The sequence below is a fragment of the Sarcophilus harrisii genome, chromosome 5, assembly GCF_902635505.1.
Source record: "Sarcophilus harrisii chromosome 5, mSarHar1.11, whole genome shotgun sequence".
Taxonomy (NCBI): Eukaryota; Metazoa; Chordata; class Mammalia; order Dasyuromorphia; family Dasyuridae; genus Sarcophilus; species Sarcophilus harrisii.
In genome coordinates, this window is record NC_045430.1 from 232,518,274 (window position 1) to 232,541,269 (window position 22,996).

Consider the following 22,996-nt stretch of genomic DNA (forward strand, 5'->3'; position numbering starts at 1 on the left):
TGACATGATTTGCACCTACTACATAGGCGATGAAGACTAGTCATAATTTTATTTTTCTATCAAGAAGAAAAATATTGACTGAAAAGAATTAAAGCAAAATAAGAGAACTTTGAAATCCAAAAAATTAAGAAAGACAAAAATTATAACTGGACTACTAAATGATTTCAAGTCACAAGATGGTTGAGTGAAGAAAGGAGGAGGCCTAAATTTCAGACATGATTACTCCATTGCTTCGTTCAAGTTCTAGATGAAATCTCACCTTCTACAAGAGATTTTCATAATTACTTTTCATGTTAGTGCCTTTCCTTTGCTAATTATCATCAATTTATCCTTTATGTAATTTGTTTGCATACATAGCAGTTTGAATGTTGTCACCTCCATTAGACTGTGAGTTTTTTGAGAACAGGGACTATCTTTCACCTTTCTTTGTAACCCCAGCACTTAGCACAGTGTCTGACACATAGCAGATATTTAATAAATGTTTCACTGAGTGAATGAACAGAAGTGCCCCAAGACTAGAAATATACATTTTTCCTAACATTCAAAATAGAGAAATAGATCCTATTCCCTATATACTGTACCACATACTACATGCTGCTAAAAAAAAAAAAAAAAAAAAAGGAATGAAATGCTTCAATAGATAATTTATCAACATTAAACATTTTCAAGAGGCTAGATGACCGTCATACTCCTTAGAGATTTTGAAAAGAGACTCACATAAAGAATTGCTGTATGCAACAAGAGTACTGTTCGTTTCTGCACACATATATTGTATCCAGGACATATTTAACAAGTATAAGACTGCTTGCCATCTAGGCGAGGGGGTATTGAGAGAGGGAAGGGAAAAGTTGGAACAGAAGTGAGTACAAGGGATAATGTTGTAAAAAATTACCCAGGCACATGTTCTGTCAATAAAAAGTTATAATAAAAATAAATTAATTAATTAAAAAAAAGAATTGCTGCAATGTTTCTTTCAACTCTGTGATTAAATCTTTATGCCAAATGAAATTATAAATACATTAAACACACTTTACATAAAATACCTGAAAACTCATCATGTGAAGAGTAGAGAATATATTTGTCTAGTATGTGACTCTAAAGAGCAAATATCAGAACTACACAGATATATTTCAGCATCATATAAGAAAGTTGAATGTACTACTTTGTGAAATAATAAAACCCCCATCAATGGAAGTAAATCTATTGACATCCTATGACTATTTAAAAATGGGATATTTTATAGGAGATTTGTACAAGTAGTTGAATTAAATAATTCCTCAAGTACCTGCTAATGTTCATTCCATGAAGGATGATGAAGAAGAATCTAGACGGATATAATGGAAAAGGTAATGCATTCCAAGTAGATAGAATAGCACAAAGGCGGCACATAGCATAAATTCTAGGAAATAGTAGTAGACCACTTTAGCTTAAGGATGACTATGGTAAAGAGTGAAATAAGAATACAAAGTAAGCTTGAATCACACTGTAGAGGCATCTGAATGGGAAACTGAAGAAAAATTACCTTTCATTAATTAGGTAAGCAAGAAAGATGTTTTTAATGTAATATGCTCAGGCCTTTGTGTTTAAAAAAAAAAAAAATTCCTTTGGGAAAAAATGAAGGCTGGGCTGTTATCTTTTGGAGGAAGAAAGTTGTCAGAATGGTTTGGGAGAGAGGAAATGAGAAACTATTCTAAACGTCATTGGGATCTAGATATAAGCAGCATTTAAGTCATTTCTTCTGTTTACTTCAAACTTTTAGGAGTCTGAAGGTTCAAGTTTTATTTTCTTGTGATTGAGGAAAAAATGGAAAAATCATGAATAATAAACTGAAGGCATTAGTGAAGAAGTATTTTTCAGTGTGCATTTGATCTAAAATAGAGGACTTCTTAAAAATAACCCCTAAGCATTGGACTTTTGAGGGAAGGGATAGGGTTGGGCTACACATACATGCATTAACAAAGCTGGCATGCATTAATTGGAAAATATCCATCTGCCCTGTTTTCAAGTGCAGAGTAATTTAATACATCATATGCTATCTCTCAACTGATCCTAAAGTATTTTCAAGATATATGCCCTAAAGGAACGGGAATATATTACTGAGACACAGAAAATGATCAAGGATTCTTCAAAAGGAATAAAAGAGAAGGGTGATAGATAGGTGAGGAAAGCATAAAATTAGTGCCCCAGGAATCTAGGAGGATGACAGACAGAGAAGCAATATAGAAATGGCATGAAGCATTTACTAACTGCAAAGTTTGATTCAGAAGATATAGGTCAAAGTAAAGATATGACCAATTAGAAACATTAAAAACTAAAAACTCATCCTAAAGCCTGACTGTGACAAAGCAGGTATGTTCTGTTGACTACCAGTCTTAATAATGAAAAGGCTGGGATGCTACATTAAAAGTAAGAACTTACTTAGTGATATCAAGAGGAGGTTAATGAACCCAGTTAATTGGCTGGAAAATGTACTAGACTTCTTTAAATTTATATTAAATACATTGTTTAAATAAGCTTAAATACTATGCAAATTCAAGCATTTATCTTTTTTTAAGTGCACACCTGTCTCTTGTTTCCATACAAAAGTCTCTTTTATTGATCTCTGACTTTCTCACAGAATGACTACACAAATTTGCAAATTCTACCAAAGATTCTCTTTTTACTGTTCTTATGAGTGCAAGAAAGGCAGAGTAGTAGACTAGAGAATAAAATGACTCAAGTTAAGAGGACTTGTGTTTAAATTTCAACTCTGGTTGAGATCTGGAGCAAGATCTGTGTATATCTAGGTTTCTGTTTCTTCATAAAGGAAAGAAATCCACCTTCTGACAGAAAAGCGATTTGACAGACATGCTATGCAGAATGAGACATTTCTGCGTAGACATGTACAATGTGGATATTTGTTTTCTTTTACTATGAATATTTATTACAAGGGTTTTCTTTTCCCCTCTTGAGGAGAGGAAGGCAGAAAGAGAGAAAAAATAAGTTTTTAAATCTAAGTTTATGAAAGTGTCATCATAAATGTAATCTTTGAAAAGTAGTACAGTCTCAGGGTCATTCACTGACAATCTCTTTGAGCATGTACAATTGGTGAGGTAGTATTTGATTATATCATTTATTTCCTTTCCTTAAAACATCCCAGAACAACTTTTAAAATTGCATGTTGAATGTGCTATTTTCTTGAAAAGAAAATCAAGTTATACATAAGATTCAGTTTCACATATAAACTCTTTTTCATTTCTACTGCGGATAAAGGAAGTGTTCATTTTATTTGAAGTTCATTAAATTTAGTTTTTTAAAAATAAAAACTTCCTTGGCTCTAGACTTGACTTTTTGTTCATATTCATGCAAAGTTACACAAATTCCTTCTAATTGTTCCCTATGTCATCTCAAAACAAATCTTCAACATAGGTCTTACTTTCCATTTTCATTACTTATGTTATTTTTAGTCACCTAGATATTCTTTGGTATTTTATTTTTCCCCAGTTACATGAATAATTTTAATCTTTGTTTTTAAAATCTTGGTTTCCAGATTCATTCCTTCTCTCCCTCCCTCACGTTGAGAATATAAACAATTCAATACAGGTTATACATATGTAGCCATGTAAAATATTTCAATAATGGTCACATTGTGAAAGAAAAGACAGATCAAAACAAACCCCAAAGTCTCAAGAAAAATAAAATTTAAAAAAAAAAAAAAAACACAAAAACAAAAACAAACATTTCCGATCTCGATTCAGACACCATCAGTTCTCTCTCTGGGTATGGAAAGCATTTTTCATTATTATTCTTTCAGAACTGTCTTAGGTCATTATACTGACTGAGAATAGTCGTGTCATTCATAGTTGATCATCTTATAATATTGCTGTTACTGTGTACACAGTAAATTTTTCCTTTGCAACAGCTAATGAAATCTTTCCAGGTTTTTCTAAGAGCATCCCACTCATCTTTTTCTTAATAGTACAATAGTGTTCCATCATAATCACATACACACATATATATATATATATATATATATATATATATATATATATATATATATATAAAATTTGCCTTTTTGTTTTTTATCTCTTTTGGGGAAAAAAAAAACCTAGTAGTGATAACGCTAGGTCAAAGAGTATGCATGGTTTTATAACACTTTGGGTATGGTTTCCAAATTGCTATACAGAATGGTTGAATCAGTTCACAACTCCATCAACGATGCATTAATGTCTCATTTCCCCCAACATATCCTCCTTTTCTTTCCTATTAGTCAATCTAATAGATATATGGTAGTTCTTTATAATTGTTTTAATTTTCATTTCTCCAATCAATATAAGTTAGAACATTTTTTTAACATGGTCATACCTAGTTATGATTACTTCATCTGAAAATCTGTTCTTTTGATCACTTATTAGTTGGGGAATGGCCCTTATTTTTATATTTTTGACTTTCTATATTGGAGAAATGAGGCCTTTATTAGAGAAATTTGCTACTATTTTTTCCCATAATTTCTTTCGCTAATCGTATTTACCTGATTTACTCTATTATTCTTTCCCTTTTCACCCTGTTTCTTCCTCAAAAGTCTTTTATTTCTGAATGTACCCTCCCCCAAAACATCTTCCCTTCTATTACTCTATCTCTTTATTGTTTTCTCCTTCTAGTATCCTGATTTCTATTCCCATTAGAGTATATGGTTAATTCCCTCTTTGAGCAAATTCTGGTGAAAGATTCATTCACTCTCTCACCTACCCTTTCTTCCCATCTTGCCTCTTTTATGTGTTATAATTTACCTCATTCTACCTCTACCTTTCTCTTTCTCCCAGTACATTCCTCTCTCACCCCTTAATTTCTTAGATATCATCACTTCACATTCAATTAATATGTTGCTCCTCTGTTTTCTTCTAGCTATCATAATGAGAAAGTTCTTATGGTTACAAGGATCATCTTCCCATGTAGGAATGTAAATAATTTAACCTTACTAATAAGTTTCTTATTATTTAACTTTCCTGTTCACTTGTTAATGCTTCTCTAGAATCTTGTATTTTGGCATCAAATTTTTTATTCAGTTCTGTTATTTTCAATAAGAATGCTTTAAAATCCTGTATTTCAAACTGGAAGAGCATAGGATAGTTTACCTCTCAGACCCGTGTAAGAGGAAGGAAGGCCAAAGAAGAACTAGAGATCACTATTGACCACAAAATAGAAAATTTTGATTATATCAAATGGAAAAGTTTTTGTACAAACAAAACTAATGCAGGCAAGATCAGAAGGGAAACAATAAACTGGGAAAACATTTTGACAGTCAAAGGTTCTGATAAAGGACTCATTTCCAAAATATATAGAGAATTGACTCTAATTTATAAGGAATCAAGCCATTCTCCAATTGATAAATGGTCAAAGGATATTAACAGACAATTTTCAGATGATGAAATTGAAACTATTATTACTCATATGAAAGAGTGTTCCAAATCACTACTGATCAGAGAAATGCAAATTAAAACAACTCTGAGATGTCACTACACACCTGTCAGATTGGCCAGAATGAAAGGGAAAGATAACGCAGAATGTTGGAGGGGATGTGGGAAAACAGGGACATTGATACATTGTTGGTGGAATTGTGAACACATCCAGCCATTCTGGAGAGCAATCTGGAGTTATGCCCCAAAACTGTGCATACCCTTTGATCCAGCAGTGCTACTACTGGGCTTATACCCCAAAGAGATACTAAAGAAGGGAAAGGGACCTGTATGTGGCAAAATGTTTGTGGCAACCCTGTTTGTAGTGGCCAGAAGCTGGAAAATGAATGGATGCCCATCAATTGGAGAATGGTTGAGTAAATTGTGGTATATGAATGTTATGGAATATTATTGTTCTCTAAGAAATGACGAGCAGGACGAATACAGAGAGGCTTGGAGAGACTTACATGAACTGATGCTGAGTGAAATGAGCAGAACCAGGAGATTATTATATACCTCAACAATGATACTGTATGAGGATGTATTCTGATGGAAGTGGATTTCTTCAACAAAGACAAGATCTAACTTAGTTTCAATTGATCAAGGATGGACAAAAGCAGCTATATTCAAAGAAAGAATACTAGGAAATGAATGTAAACTGCTTGCTTTTTGTTCTTCTTCCCGGGTTATTTATACCTTCTAAATCCTATTCTCCCTGAGCAACAAGAGAACTGTTCAGTTCTGCACACATATATTGTACCCAAGATCTACTGTAACCTATTTAACATGTATAGGACTGCTTGCCATCTGAGGGAGAGGGTGGAGGGAGGGAGGGGAAAAATCAGAGCAGAAGTGAGTACAAGGGATAATGATGTAAAAAATTACCCTGGCATGGGTTCTGTCAATAAAAAGTTATTTAAAAAAAAAAATCGTGTATTTCATTGAAAATCCATTTTTGCCCCTGAAGGATTATCCTCAAATTTGCTGGGTAAGTGATTCTTAGTTGTAATCTTAACTACTTTGCTGCATATATTGTCATATTCCAACCTCCCCAATCTTTTATTTTTATTTTATTTTTTAAATTATAACTTTTTATTGAAAGAGCCCATGCCTGGGTAATTTTTTTTTTATAACATTATCCCTTGCACTCACTACTTCTGTTCCGGCTTTCCCCCTTCCTCCCTTCACCCCCTCCCCCAGATGGCAAGTAGTCCTATACAAGTTAAATATGTCACAGTGTATCTTGGATACAATATATGTGTGCAGAACTGAACAGTTCTCTTGTTGCACAGGAAGAATTAGATTCAGAAACTAAAAATAACCCAAGAAAAAAAAAAAAAACAAAAATCCAATAATGTTAAAATTATCTGTTCTGGATCTATTTTCCAGGTCAGTTATTTTTCCAATGAGGTATTTCATGCTTTTTCATATTTTTGGTTTTTTTATTTTTCCTTGATTTCTCATTTAGCTTCCATTTACTCTATTGTAATTTTTAAGGAATTATCTCTTCCTCAGTGAGCTTTTGCACTTCCTTTTCCATTTTAATGGAAATTAAATTAGAATTTTTAATTCTACTTTTTAAAGGAATTGTTTTCTTTAGTGGAATTTTTTCCCCCATCCGACTGATTCTGCTTTGTAAGGCATCATAAAATTAAAAATTTTTTATGAAAACAAAACCAAATGCAGCAAAAACTTGAGGAAAATCTTTGCAGCAAGTTTTATTAATAGGGATTTCATTTCTTAGAGGTAACAAGGCAAATTTGCGGTAATAAGAGACATTTCCCAAATAATAACCAATGAATGGACATAAATAGGCAGGTTTTTTTTAGGAAGAAAGCAAAACTATCAATAACTATATTATTTTTTGAAGTTCTAAATCACCAATAAGTAGATAAGTGTAAATTGAAACAATTCTGAGGTAACTATAAAATTAGCCAAGATAACAAGAAAGAAAATGACAAATACTAAAGAAGTTAAGAAAACATCACACCATAACACTCTTGGTATAGCAGTAAACTAATCCAAGCATTCTAAGAATCAATTTGGAACTATTATTATCTCATGAAAACCCTTTAACTTGGTGATACTGCTACAAATTCTAAACACAAAAGCAACAAAATAAAGGAAAAAGGAACCATTATAAGTACAAAGATATTTATACCAACTCTTCTTGTGGCAGAAAATAATTGGAAACTGAAGGATGTCCATCAATTGAGATTTGGCTTAACAAACTTTACTTATGAATATGATCAAATATTATTGTCTTATAAGAAGGATGAAGGGGATAGTTTCAGAAAACCTGGGGAAGACTTGTGTGAACAGAGGCAAAAAGAAGGGAACAGAACCAGGAGGATAATTTATACTTTAACAATAATACTGTAAAGATAATCAACTTTGAAAGACTTAGTAACTTTGGCCAACATAGTGATTCATCAAAATTACAAAGGGCTCATGATGAAATATCCTATGCACCTCCAGAGAAAACTGATGGACTCAAGAGTATATACAACGTTAATCTTATTTCCTTCTTTCTTTTTTCCTGATACGGCTAATGTAGAAATGTATTTTGCATGATTATATATTATTTGTAATAGGTTTTATTTTTCTTACCTTCTCAATAAGCAGGGAAAGGAAGAAAAATTGAAATAAAAAGAAAAAAACCTTAATGTTCTATGGACATTTCAAATTAAACATATCCAAGCCAGAATTCATCTCCTTAACCATTTCCCCCTAGCCCAACCCTCTACCAAATTTCTTCATTTCTACTAAAAGCACAATCAACTTTTTATTGGAAAACCTTGGTATTTTTCTTGGCTTTTTAGTCTCCTTCCCTTCATTACCCAAGATAATTACTTTGCATACCCAATCAGTTGCCAAATATATTAGTTTTTAACTTGTTCTACAACATCTCTCATCTATCTACATTTCTCTATTCACAACATTCATTTGTCTAATTTTAGGCATCACCATATCTCATCTGGTTTATTTCAAGAGTCTATGAATTAACCTCCCTATCTATAGTCTTTTCCTTCCACCCTCTCTTCCATAATGCTGCCAACTATTTATTTATACACAGCACAGAGAACAACTATTTATTTCACTCCCTAACAACAAATTCTAGAGGCTTCCTATATATTTCCTTTAGAATTATAAAATGCCTTCATTTGACATTAGAACCTTTCCCTATTTGAATCAAATATGTCTTTCTTTTTTAAGAATGGGGACAAGTAGCTGTTCTCCCCCCCCCCCCCGCCCCCTACACAATTTCTCACCTCATTACTATCTTTTTCTGTAACACCTACTTTTAACATGCTCAAGTCTCTTCTACTCTTGGGGAAAAAAAACCCATCCACCTTTACTTGGCCCTTCAAAGTACCTTCTTCTCTTTTCCCTTTCATAACCAAATTTTCATAAAAAGTTTACTCTTTGCTTCAAACTGCTTATTTGTCATTTATTTCTCAAAAACTTGCCATCTAACTTTTGATTCCATCAAGAAAATAAAACTGTTTTCACAAAGGTTAGGACAAATTCCTTAATTGCTAAGGCTAGTATCAATCCATGACTCAAATAAGTATCTATTAAGTACTAAAGGATTTGAGATACAAATACAAATAATGAAACAATTCCTACTAGCAAAGAGTTCTAATAGAGGAGACAAGTACATATGGAAATATATATATAAACATAAAGATAAGATGAATAAATAAAAATATATACAAAGTAGTTAAATACAAGTTAGTCTGGGAGGGTACTAACAGTAGGGGGAAATTAGAAAAGGCTTTAAAGGCAGAGGATGATGTTACAGTTGTGTCTTACAGGAAGAAAGGGGCTCTATAAGATAAGAGGTAAGGAGGGAGTACATCCAGGCATGGTTAACATTCAATGCAAAAGGCACAGCGATGGAGGACAGAGTATTGTGTACGATAAATATAGAAAATTAGTTCAGTTGATCCAAAATATGGGGTAGATAGGAGGAAAGAGAGCAATACCCAATGAGGATGGAAAGATAGGGTGGGACCAGATTGTATAAGGCTTTAAAAGCTAAACAGAATTGATCAAAAGTAGAATGACACAGTCAGATCTGCACTTAAAGAAAATTACTTTGACAGTAATGTGTAGAAGGAGATAGAGATATGCAAGACCAATTATAAAGCTGTTGCAATAATCTAGGAAAATGAGAACATAAATGAGCTACCATTAATAGTTCTAAACTTCCATATAATCTGTTAAAGGCATCAATATCCTTCAAACTGGTCATGTTCACACTATTTTGAAACAATCCTTGACTTGTCCCATTTGCTTAGCCATTTTGCATCCAGGTAAACCAGTTTTGCTCACCATATATCTACAACAATCTCTTCAATCCATTCTCTACTTTCTAGTGATAAAGTCATTCAGTTCAATACCTTATCCTAAATTATTGCACATAGATTCTTAACTGAACATTCTGCTTTGAGTCTACTCTCTTCAATGCATTCTCCAGAGATGCAAAAGTTATCTTTTTAAGACATGGATCTAAAATATGCTGCTATCTACTCAAAAATCTTCAACGTTTCCCAATTTGCCTCAAGGACAGAACACAATTCCTAAAGCTAGCATTTAAGGAGCCATAGTGTATGACCCCAACCTTCATTTTCAAACTATTGATATTATTCTTTACTTTGATACCTCCTATATTTGCTATTTCATTCAACTTAACAAGTCATTCCCTATACAAGACAATTTTATCTCCTTTACCTTATACCTAGAAGGAACTTCCTGCTCATTTCCACCTAGGAATCTATATTTTGACAATTTGTCAATTCTTTGATAGTTCAGAGTGAAAACCTTCTCCTCTCCCAACTATCAATGTTGTCTTTAAATTACCTTATTTTTTTCCCTGTGTACATGTTCTATGGGCTCAGTAGAATGTAACTTTGAGACTATCAGATGCTTTGTTTCAATCTCTAATAAGTTACATTATATACACACAATTACTCTTAGAAAAACTAAATAGAAATGAAGTTTTAAAGAAGCAAACTGTGAGGAAAACCTTAAAAACAAAAGTAATATAAAAGTGGGATGGTTTGCCTCAAGAAAGAGTGGGTTCCTTATATATGTACATACATGTGTGTGTGTATATATATATATATATACACACACACACACACGTATGTACTCATGTATAATCTATAAAAATTGCTTACTATCTCAGGGAAAGGGGTGGTGAAAAAGAAAGGGAAAAATTTTGCAACTCAAAATTGTATAATAATGAATGTGAAAAATTGTCTTTACATATAATTGGGGGAAAAATAAATTTATTACCAAAAAAATAAGAGGTTTTCTCTCACCAGGTCTCCAAACAAGGGGGTCAATTAACTACTTTTTGGCAAAACTATATAAGGAAATGTATACATGGATATGGATTAGAGTAGGTGGCTCTCTTTTGAGGTCTTTACCAACTCTGTTATATGATTTTCAATTTTTCAATTAAAAAAAAACACCTTGAATTAGGATTTTGGGTAAGAAATGGAATGGAAATCAAATGGAAATTGTTTCTCATAACTATATCCCAAACAAGTTCCCAAATCTTCCTAAACTTTTACCACCCCACTGGTTTTAACATTTCTTTTCATATTCTTAGGCCATGTTATACACTTTTAAAACAAGAATAATATGAAATAAGCTCTACACCCTAAGTAAAACCAGATTTTTAAAAAATTTGTATTTAATTTTGAATTTTATTACCAAAAATAAATTTTATCACATACACAGGGCACAAATGTCTAAGACATCATGAATCCATTTCACAAAGTATCTCATACTTAGATGAAAAAAATAAAATAAAAATTCCATGCTTTCAGACCTATCCTTGTCTTTGCTTCTTTCTGAACACCTGGTTCATTAAAACTTCCATTAAAAACTGATATGGGGAAGGGGGGGGGGGGTACGTGGTGCAGGGAAAAAGAGAGTTAAAGGGGATAAAAACCACAAATAAACAAACATAGTAAAAATAAAATTAACTATAGTAGCCTTTTACACAAATTCACTTCGGAAGACAGATTAAACATGCCATCACAATCCTCTGGAGACATGGGTGATCATTGGTTTCATATTAGCTTTCCTAAGAACTCTTTCTTTTCTCCTGACTTTGCTCACTTCATCAGTTTGTACTACCTGCTATCTCTGAAACCATCCTTTGGTTCCTTCTATATCACAATAAGAGCCTATTAAATTCATATGCCAAAATTAGTTCAGGCATTTCCCAGTTGTTGAGGTTATTAGATTCTAGTTCTTTTCTTTTTCTCTTTTAATTCCCCCTAGAAAATCAGAAAGTTTGTTTTGCCTGAGGGTATTAACTTCCTCCCTTATAATCTTTTCTCTCCCTATATCCACTTGATACCTTGTGTGAAGTTTTAATGTATTTCTACAGCAAAATGTTTTTTCCGTGTTCAACCTTTTTTTTATTTCAGCTCAGATAAGTGAGGTTTATTTGATCCACACTTGCCCTCCTAACCAATCATTCCTGTATATGTATATGTTCCCATGAACTCCAATAATGAGAAATACCCATTTCAATGCCTCTTCCCTGCCACCATTTCAGTTTCTTTTTTACAATTCTCCCTCTTAAATGCTCAGAACAGAACTAATGCACGACCAAGCCCTCTGTTTTTCTTATTTAACCCCCTCAATACCTTTGACTACATTAAAGTTTCTTCCTTTCTTAAAATATTAATGCTGTAACACATGGATATCCTCTCTATTTCCTATCATAAATTCACCTATGTTTCTCTGGACCCTTGTGTTTACATTTCCCTATTTAACTCCAGCCTTTATTCATGAGTACTTAAAACTCTCCTATTATATTAATTTTTTTTTTCCTGTAGAATTACTAGCTGGGAAGAATTTTACTCTTAGTTATATGCCCCTGACATTTACCTTTTGGAATACTGTATTCCAATATATGTTCTGGCTTTGAGAAATTGCTAAGTCCTATGTAACCCATTTTCATTGTTATTTGAGCTTTTTTCTGGACACTTAACAGAAATTTTCCTTTGAAATGGGAATTCTGAATTTGAGCTGCAGCACCCCTGGGACTTTTTCTTTTGAGGTTTCTTTCACAATTGTCCTAGGATTCCAATTAATTTGGGCATTTTCCTTCAGGATATTATGAAATGTAACAAGGCTTTTAAAAAAAAAACAAACAAATAGTTTTCAGGGAGTCCAGTGATTCTTAAATTATCTTTGATCTCTTTTTCAGGCCAGATTGTTGTTGTGGTTTAAAGAAAAAAATCATATATATTTTACATTTTATTTTACTTTTAAAATATCTTTTAATTTCTTGTTCTATCATGGAATTACTGATTTTACTCAGTCTTTTTTAGTTTTTTATTAATATTTACCACTTTCTGTTAAAAGCTACTTATTCTCCTTTCAATTTCTTCTAGAGGTTTTATTTTTATTCTCTTCGTTTCTTTTAGGTATTCTTGTAGAGAATCAGTTCCCTTACTTTGAGTATCCACTTGTAACTGTTGCAATTACTTTCTCCTTGTAGGCTGCATTTTGGGGTACTTCTAAATAAAAAGTAAATCTTTATAGAAGTTGATGTTTTATTTGGTTTCTCTAGCCTTAGATTGTGAACTGGAACTTTGTACCAAGGTCATAAACCTTGGATGACCTGTGCTCCTGTGACTTCCACTTCCCAATATTCAGAAAGCTGCATCTTCAAGGCCTTCTATTGTGTCTCAGACAAGCACAAGGGACCTTGGATTCCAAAAGCTAGCCTGGTGAGTCCTGGTCCTCTGACTCAAGACTCCCAAAAGCTAGCCTGGTGAATCCTGGTCCTCTGACTCAAGACTCCCAAAAGCTAGCCTGGTGAGTCCTGGTTCTCTGACTCAAGACTCCCAAAAGCTAGCCTGCTGAGTCCTGGTCCTCTGATTTGAGACTCCCTAACTAACCCACTGGTCACAAATGCATCTCAAGGTTTCCAGAGCCTCTAGAGTCAGTTTCCAATTATTCTGGGGCTTTCTGTTGGATCCTTTAGCTCTTACCAGCTTCCAAACATGGCACATTTCTCTGTCCTAGAGCTGATTGGCTCAGAGGCTTGTTTAGCTGTGTCAACATCATATTCCTGGTAATCTTTTATCCAACCAGGACTTTCACCTCCTGGATGAATTTTTGTGCCATTTTGGGGTGAAACAAGTTAAGATATTGTAGGCTCTCATGGAATTTGTTGATCCTTATTAAATATGGTTACCAATTTTAGTTTTTTTGCTTTTCCTGTGGAACTAAGCAATTTCCCTCAGTGTTGGCAGTCCTAGTGGCCTGAAATCCTGGAAAAAGTTTAAATACCAATCAAAAAATTTGAATTTTATCCTAAATATAACAGAGAGGAAACTTTTGGACATGGTAATGACATGCTTTTAGAAGAGTATTTTGGAAAGGGAGACAATAGAAGGTTGTTACTGCATAAAGAACTTAATGACAGAAATATTTCTGCATAAAGAACTTAAAATTATCAAAATGATGATAGTCACATAAAAATTCAATTTCACTAAACAACTTGTTTTTGGTAATGAATTCTAATTCAAAAACATATTCTATCTTTCATCTACTCATTCATCTAAAAGCAAAACAAAGAATAAAACTAAGTATAATATATACTCAAATAGATCTGCAATCTCATCTACGTCAGTATTCCTTCCATTAATGGAGGTTGACACATGCTTACTCCTACTATGTGGCTTATATTGTTATCATTACATTCATTTTCAAGAAGAGAATCAAGGTGCTGGAGAACATTTCCATCTATGAAGAATGTAAAGCTCTGCTGAGTAGAAAATTCAACCTATCAGTTGTACTCTTATTGTAAGACGAACCTACTAACCCCCTTTTTTTTAATTAAATATTTTGATACCCATATATCTTATCATATATATAACATGATAACAAATCATAAAATAAAATAAGGAAAGTAGACATACAAAAAAAAAATTCCTATGTCTCAATGAAAGGAAGAAATATTTCAAACAATAAATGGGGAAATTACTAATGTAGACAACATTAATTCTACATTGATATGAAGCCCTAAAGAAATGGAAGAACTATTCACAAAAATAATTAAAGAGAATAGAGTATCAGAAAATGGAACAACAGTATTATCATTTTCCCTCACAAAGAGATAATAAAACCAACCCGGGGAACTATTGACCTATCACCCTCCTGCAGGCAATCTACAAAGTTTTCACTAAGGTACTGAACAATTGACTCACTGCAGCCCTGGATTTTATCCAATCAATAGAACATGCAGTCTTTCAATCAAGATTCTTCACAAAAGGCTACCTTTGTGATAAATGAACCATTGGAGAAGATTCTAATATAACTTTCCATTGTACATGGTATTCATCAACTGTGAGAAAGCTTTTGAGTCAAGAAAAAAGGACTTCATGTTAAGATCATATTCAGACACACAAAAGAAATGCATAGGTACTGAATGAATAAGTAGAATATATCTCAATACATCTACTTTGTATCACTGCTTGATCAACTACAAGTCATCAAATTGTAAGACTGGTTCTACTTATATAGCCTATGATTCCTTAATGATATACATTTCCCTTGGTAACACATTAGTTACTAAACTTAGACCAACCTATATTATTATCACACAAAAAGTAATTATTTTGCTTTAAAATCGTCTTGTTTCCTAAAGAATCAAAAGATCATCTAAATTTACCAATTTTTCAAAACAACTCACTAAACCAATGAAATTCAGGAAAACATAAGCAGATCCCTCTCCAGCTAAATCCAAGCTGATAATTATTGAATAACCAGAAATGCTGTAACTTGTCGGAGAATCCCACAACTTGGATCTAAATGATCATAGTACAACAAAATACTAGGTACATGGTGAAAAATAGAAATGAAAACCAAACACCTCATGAGTTTATGATTTGAAATTATGATAAAAATATTTTCATAGGGATAGACAACAAAATTATTCCAGGTCTCATATTTTCTATGGAAGAAAATTATATTTAACTACCTTACCAGGGCAATTTTGCCCTCCATTTGACAAAGGTGGGGTTAAAACTCAACTCAAATATACAACCCAGGTGTTCTGGTGCTATTCAGCTCTAGTCCACCTTACAAGATCACATCCAGTCTGACACTCATGATGACATGAAAGCTTGGAGTGAGAAATCTAAATTTTACTTAAAGGAGCAAAAGAAAGTATGTTGCAGATTAGTTGAAGATGAGTTGATGAGTTGATAAAGGCAGGAGAGATGTTAGGCTAAAATTTCAACCAAAATGGAGGCAGATTACTTCCTCTCCACCTAATCCAGGACAAATAACAATGAAGCAATACAATGAGAACCTAAAATAACTAGATTCTTCCAATGTCAAATAAAATTAGCAAGCAAAGCCAGTCCTCACAAGGAACAACCAGGTATCTTCTAAATATAACCAAAGAGACATATAGCAAGAAAGACTGTTTTCTGAGCCAGCAAGAACTTACAGCTCCAACCAAAAGCTCCAGAGTTGTTGGGAATCTATTGTGGGGGCACTGGAGCAGTAGTAACCAGTGAGGGACACAGAAGAAGTGCTCCGAGTAGGATATTCCAGCAGGTACCTGGAATCCAAGGTCTTTAGCACTTTGTCCTCAAATGTCATCCAGGGTCCTGAGGAACCAACATTCTGAATCTCGAAGAGCATAGGGGTTTAACTCTTCATGGTGCAGGTCAGCACAGGAACACAAGTACTTCAGGGTACTGAAGCACAGTTGATGACCCAAAGTTCAGCACAGGACAAGCCTAGCTCTGGTATAAAGTCCAAGTTCAGGAACTAAGGCTTGAGTAAAGCAAAGAAGACAGAAACTACTCTCAAAAATTACTGTTGATGCAAAAATGCCCCCAAATTATGCTAGAATATATATGACCTAACGTGGCAACAACTACAAAAAGAGACTGGGGAAGGTTGGTAGGGGAGAGAAGGGGTAAAATATTTTACAGGGATTATATAAATATTTCAAAGAAATGGACAAAGATTTTTTAAAAAATGAAATTAAAGCTCTGGGAGAAAGAACTTGAAGGAGAATAAATACCTTAGAATATCTTTATATAAATTGATAAAGATCTATTTTTCTGTACCACTTAATAATGAAATTTATCAAATAGTAGCTTATACATTATTGATTTTTTATAGGTAAGTTAATCCTCCCTGATTGAACTTTAAGCTCTTGATTTCAATTGACTTATAGGATGACATCATGAACAAAGCAAATACATAAGCGAATAAGTGACAAGTATGGGAAACTATCATTAAACAGTCATCTTAACCCTCAATAAATTCTCAAATACTGTGACTAGAAAACTGAAAACTCAATATGAAAATCTTAAAATAATGGCCCACATACAATATGTTCAATCTTTACTTTTTCCCATTTACTCATAGAATAGGAAAAAAAAGCTTTCCTACATTTCCAATTTTCAAGTAACTTCACCATTTATAATGAATTAGGCCAAGTAGTTGCCAATGCTATTATAAACTAAATTATTGTTTCAAAAGTCTCTAATGCAATCATATTATGTCCAAGTGATTCACATCAATTCAGTAAAGTATCAGTCTGTAAAATTCCATCAACAAACTCTTTACTTGAATTTTATACAGCCTCAGATTTATTAGACCTGGAATAATAGAGGTTAATTGCTACATTCTGCTACAAAACCAACTTATTTTCTAGTTAAAAAACAATCCAAAGTACTGTTAATGACCTCCTCCTCACAAATACAATTGCCTTATATTTAATTCCCTTTTTACAAATTTGGATTTGTTCTTTTTATATTTGTGTACATATTTATCAATGTAGTTTTCTCCCCTATTAGAAAGTATACTTCTTGTGAGAAGCAATTATTTCATTCTTTGTACTTTGTATTCCCAGCATATGCTAGGTCCTTAATAAATATATGCTGAATGATTTAGAAAGAATTCCAGCCTTGGAGCTAGAAAAAAAAAGTCTGGATGGGCAAATCATTTATGTCTCTCAGCCCAAAGTTCCTGCATTGAAAAATGGAGATAAAATTTGTACTGTTTACTCCAACAGTTGTGAGAAGTGAGTGAGATAATATATTAAAAGAATTTAACAAATTTTAAAGGACTATGTAAATGTAGGTTTCTATTGTTACTATGTTTATTTACCAGGTAGGAATAGTAAAATACTTTCTGTGAGCTGTGCATGAAACCTTTAGCATAAGATTTAGGTAAAAATATTTTGTAAAATATTATATAATCAGAACCACTAAGCCACAATCCTGATTTTATAAAGGTGAAATTAAAATCTGAAAGAAGATTCTGTTTAAGTAAATGGCAATGTTTCCTTTGGATAACAAGACTGCACTTTTCAAATATGTGGAAGGGCTATGACATATAAAACACAATGGTATCCTATTCAGTTCAAACAAAATGAAAAGAAGCTGTAAAGAGGCACATAATTAAGCTTGAGGTGAAAACAAACAAAACAAATAAATAAGCAAGCAAACAAACTCGAAGTAAAGAAAAACTTACAATTAAGATTTTTCCAAAATTATAATCGCCACCTGGGAAAACAACATGATTTTTCACTGGATGTCTTCCTCCAAAGTTAGATTACTTGTCTATGACCTGAATATTTGGTCAAGTATTAATAAGATTAGACCACTAGTCAGCAAACTTTTCCATATTAGTAGAACTCCTGAGTTAAAAAAAAAAAGTGTTCAGCAAGACATTTGGTGCAAAATTTTCTAAAATTATTTTAAATGCACATAAATTAAGATTTCATTTAAAATAACAACTTCAGGAAAGGGATCTGTATGTGCATGAATGTTTGTGGCAGCCCTTTTTGTAGTGGCTAGAAACTGGAAACTGAATGGATGCCCATCAATTGGAGAATGGCTGAATAAATTGTGGTATATGAATATTATGGAATATTATTGTTCTGTAAGAAATGACCAACAGGATGATTTCAGAAAGGCCTGGAGAGACTTACAGGAACTGATGCTGAGTGAAATGAGCAGGACCAGGAGATAATTATATACTTCAACAACAATACTATATGATGACCAGTTCTGATGGACCTGGCCATCCTCAGCAATGAGATCAACCAAATCATTTCCAATGGAGCAGTAAATGAACTGAACCAGCTACGCCCAGAGAAAGAACTCTGGGTGATGACTAAAAACCATTACATTGAATTCCCAATCCCTATATTTATGCCCACCTGCATTTTTGATTTCCTTCACAAGCTAATTGTACAATATTTCAGAGTCTGATTCTTTTTGTACAGCAAAATAACGGTTTGGTCATGTATACTTATTGTGTATCTAATTTATATTTTAATATATTTAACATCTACTGGTCATCCTGCTATCTGGGGGAGGGGGTGGAGGGTAAGAGGTGAAAAATTGGAACAAGAGGTTTGGCAATTGTTAATGCAGTAAAATTACACATACATATAACCTGTAAAAAAATAAAATAAAATAAAATAACAACTTCAGATGCTTTAGGGTTCCTTGGAGCAATCTCAAAAATGATGAATTAGAACTGTATTTTCATAGTATTCATCACAAGTTTTATGAAAAATAGGGAGTCAAGTAAATGAGATGGTATCACACATCCATTTGTACACTGAAGGAATACAAAAACAAAGAGAAAGAAAAGTCTTTTTTACCACAACTATAGTTACATGAACATGTGCAGCTAACTATAGAATTGATGGTAATTTGGGAAAAAAAACTTAAATTTTATCACAGCAACCATCAAACAAGTATGAAGATTAAAGACGATAAAGAAGCATGACAGTCAGACCCATTTATTGATAAAACACTAAAACTTCTACAAGAAATTACACATATGCAATTTTTTCAACATAAGAGCAATTTAAAATATTTTTAAACTTTTTAATATACTTTTACAACATATATATATATATTAAAAACTTTTACAACAACAAAAAACTACGCATACACATTTTTGTCCAATTTAAGAGCATTTTAAAATATTTTCAAGATTGTGTTCCAGTTTAGGTTACTTAAATTGTTACCCCCCCAAAAGGAAAAAGAATACTTAATAAATTCAGTTGAGAAGAACAATGAAGAATCTGTCTAGATTATATTAATTCAACACAATACTAATTCATCTATACAGTAGGTAGCTAGTTAAAACTCGTTTCATCTGAATACTAAAAATGGTAACTGAATTGTCCTTAAATTACAACTATCATGAAAGACATAGTGGTCTAAATTATTTATTTTCTATTTTCAATTATAATGTAACAGAAGGTGCATCATAAAAATATATATATTTATGTTAGTTAGCAAAGTTTTATCATAAAGATGATATCCCAAGTTTTGTTTAAAAAGGTCTCAATACTTTAAAATCCATCCAGAATATACTCTAATCCATGAGGTCTGGCCATAGGTAATGGACAAGGAAATGGGAAATGCTTTGGCTGATAATTAAATCATTAAAGCTGTAGTAACAGCAACAAACTGTTAACTAAGTATTCATAGGCAGGGAAAAATTTGAGTCTAAGAGTCTTCACATAGAAAATGAAGGGATTGGACTTCATGGTTTGTCCGATTCCTTCCATCTCTAAACATGATTCTAAACTATCAATCACGCAATCACAATATAAAATAAAAGGAACCATAAGATACAGAAAAATCCCAAGTAATCTATCAGATTTTGAAAAGTAAAGTGAGGTTCTAAAAACTGGAGAAATAAATTTAAATTTAAAATAAATTTAAATTAAAATAAAAAAATTTTAAAAAAAGTTGTCTTGTGTACATGTTTTCATGCTACACAGAGTCAGGTAGTTTTAACACTTTTTTTTTTAAAAAAATATCTCAGGGATAGAAATGTACCAATTGGGCTATTAATCTGTCATATCTCATTGATGATGAATGACTTTGCATCCTCTACTACTTCTCATAATCAAGTTGTCATTGGGCAGATAACAGCAACTAGTATAGGTTTATCTATCCATCATCTTTCCATTACTCTTAGGTACCTGACTACTCCAAGAATGTGGTATTCCAAGATACCTAGCCATATAGCATTACTGGGAGTATATTGACTTTTAAATGATGGATTTTTGTGACATTAAGTAATGTGGGATAATTGCAGTACCCAAAATGAACCAGCTTGAATCCCAATTTTTATTCTTTTCTAGGACCAGAATGTTATTTATCTGAATAAATAGTCCAACACACACAAAGACATTCTTAACATGATATTGAGAGAGGCAGCACAGGGTGGTATACTTGGATTCAGATTTTCAATCCTTATCCGAAAAATTTACTTGTAATGATGAGCAACTTATTTGTTAACTTCTTAGATCCTCCAATTTCTTACCTGGGTGAGATGATAATATCTATACCTCAACAAAAGAGGGGGCAAAGAAGAAATGTTCTTTCAGCAAACTATAAATGGAGCTAGCATTTTGTGTATTTATACACACACCCACACCCACACACCCATATAATGTAAACTTTGGTGAAAAGTAGCATGGCATAAGGGATAAAAAGCAGGTCTTACGAGTCCAGAAGAACTGAATTCCATTCTCACCTTTGATACAGGGGTCCTTTGATAACAGTGTGATCCTAAATAAAGTTACTCGATCTTTCAGTGACCTTGGCAATTCTCCAAGAGTATATAAATTGTGGAAAAAATGATGACCTGCATAGGTTCCCTAATCCATGAATGCTCTACATCAATGAAGTCACAGTTCCAATATCTATCCCCAAAATATATTCTGACAGATGACTCAAACAGACTGCCTGTCCAGCAGTGTGCATAGTAAAAATCACTAATTCACTTAGTTTATCCAGTGAGAAGTTCGATCTTTCTCATGCATGTGAATTTCATGGGGCTGATGAGGTCATCTGTAACAGACACATTCAGAAAACTTCCCCATCAATAGAAAATCCTATTTTTGTTTCAATTCTCCACAGGACCAGCCACCTTCAATTATATAGGCAGCCTAAATGTTAGAAAAATCTGCCTCCCTGTTTTCCTTTAATATGCAGATCAATAAAAATAAAATGCTGATAAATATATGCTTTATAATAGAAAATTGTCAAACTACCAATCAAAATGCAAGTTCTTGTATTCTTTGTACCTTTCAGTAAAATGAGCAATTATTAGCAAGAAACTGTCTATTGTGGAATACCATGTTCAAAAAACCTGCTTCCCCTCTTCTTTCATTAAATTTAAGTAACCTCAATACATGTGTACATTAGTTTCATGAATATATTATGGACATGGCAAAGTAGAAATATGGATTAGAAGTTACTAATATATTAACCACTTAACAAAGTCTCAATGTATTCTTTTTTTTTGGGGGGGGGGGGTAATAGGATAATTGGTCTTCTAATGATAATTTCCCACTTTCAAATAATTTTGATTAACTAATACCCTAAGAACTATGTAATGCAAACACAAACCTTTTTTATATATATGGCAGCAAATATAGCTGGTCTTTTTGATTCTGAAGATGTTTTAAAATTCATGTAATACTGTATACATCAGGGATTGATTCATCCCCTAACCCTAACCTTAACCCTAGCCTAAATATATAAATGTCACTACTGGGGGAAGGTTCATTTAGGGTTAGAGTTAGTCCTTCAAGTTTAACTTTTAATCTTCTGATGTGATACTGATGGTTTTTGTAAACTTGCTATTTTCTCCTACTATTTTTTTCACAGTCTATGAAGCAATAATATTGTTCAGAAGCTTTCATAAACCTACAAAGATTTTATAAATGAATTTATATGCCAAACCAATGTGTTTTTTTTGTTTTGTTTTGTTTTTTTTAGCTATCATATCTTTATACAGGACAAAGATATGAAACATAGTTCTGTAACAATTCATAGGCTCTTTTGGCCTCCTAGTAGCAGTAGTGAGTCAAACTCCCTTAGGACATGGTAATAGTCTGTGCTGAGGTTTTGTTTTGTTTTTTAAATAAATTTTCCATTTTTCAAAATCAACAAGTAGTTTAAATTAGTCAGTTTAGAACTACTTTAGTTGAATGCCACATAACATTTTTATTCTTCTAATCTGGTACGGGTTTTCATCTTTATTCCCAAATACATGGTCTAGCTCAACATAAATCTCCTTAGACATAGTCAATTTTTTGACAAAACCAAAGACCCAAGCTTTTGGGATAAGAATTCACAATCTGACAAAAACTGATGGGAAAATTGGAAACTAGTATGGCAGAAACCCACACCTAACAGTGGATACCAAGATAAGGTTGAAATGGGTTCATGATCTAGACAAAAAGAATGATATAAACAAAGAACATAGGATAGTTTGCCTCTCAGACATGTAGGGGAGGAAGGAATTTGCAACCAAAGAATAACTAGAGATCATTATTGATCACAAAAGAGATAATTTTGATTATATAAAGTTAAAAAGTTTTTGTACAAACATAACTAATGCAGACAAGATTAGAAGGGAAGCAATAAAATGGGAAAACATTTTTACATCTAAAGGTTCTGATAAAGGCCTCACTTCTAAAAATACAGAAAATTAACTCAAATTTA

The 22,996-nt window shown here is 32.8% G+C and overlaps 1 protein-coding gene across 5 annotated transcripts in view; it reads right to left on the reverse strand.

The window, feature by feature from the left end:
* The window catches only part of MLLT10 (MLLT10 histone lysine methyltransferase DOT1L cofactor), a 205,086-nt gene that overhangs the window by 46,952 nt on the left and 135,138 nt on the right, over positions 1-22,996 (reverse strand). The window lies entirely within an intron of this gene.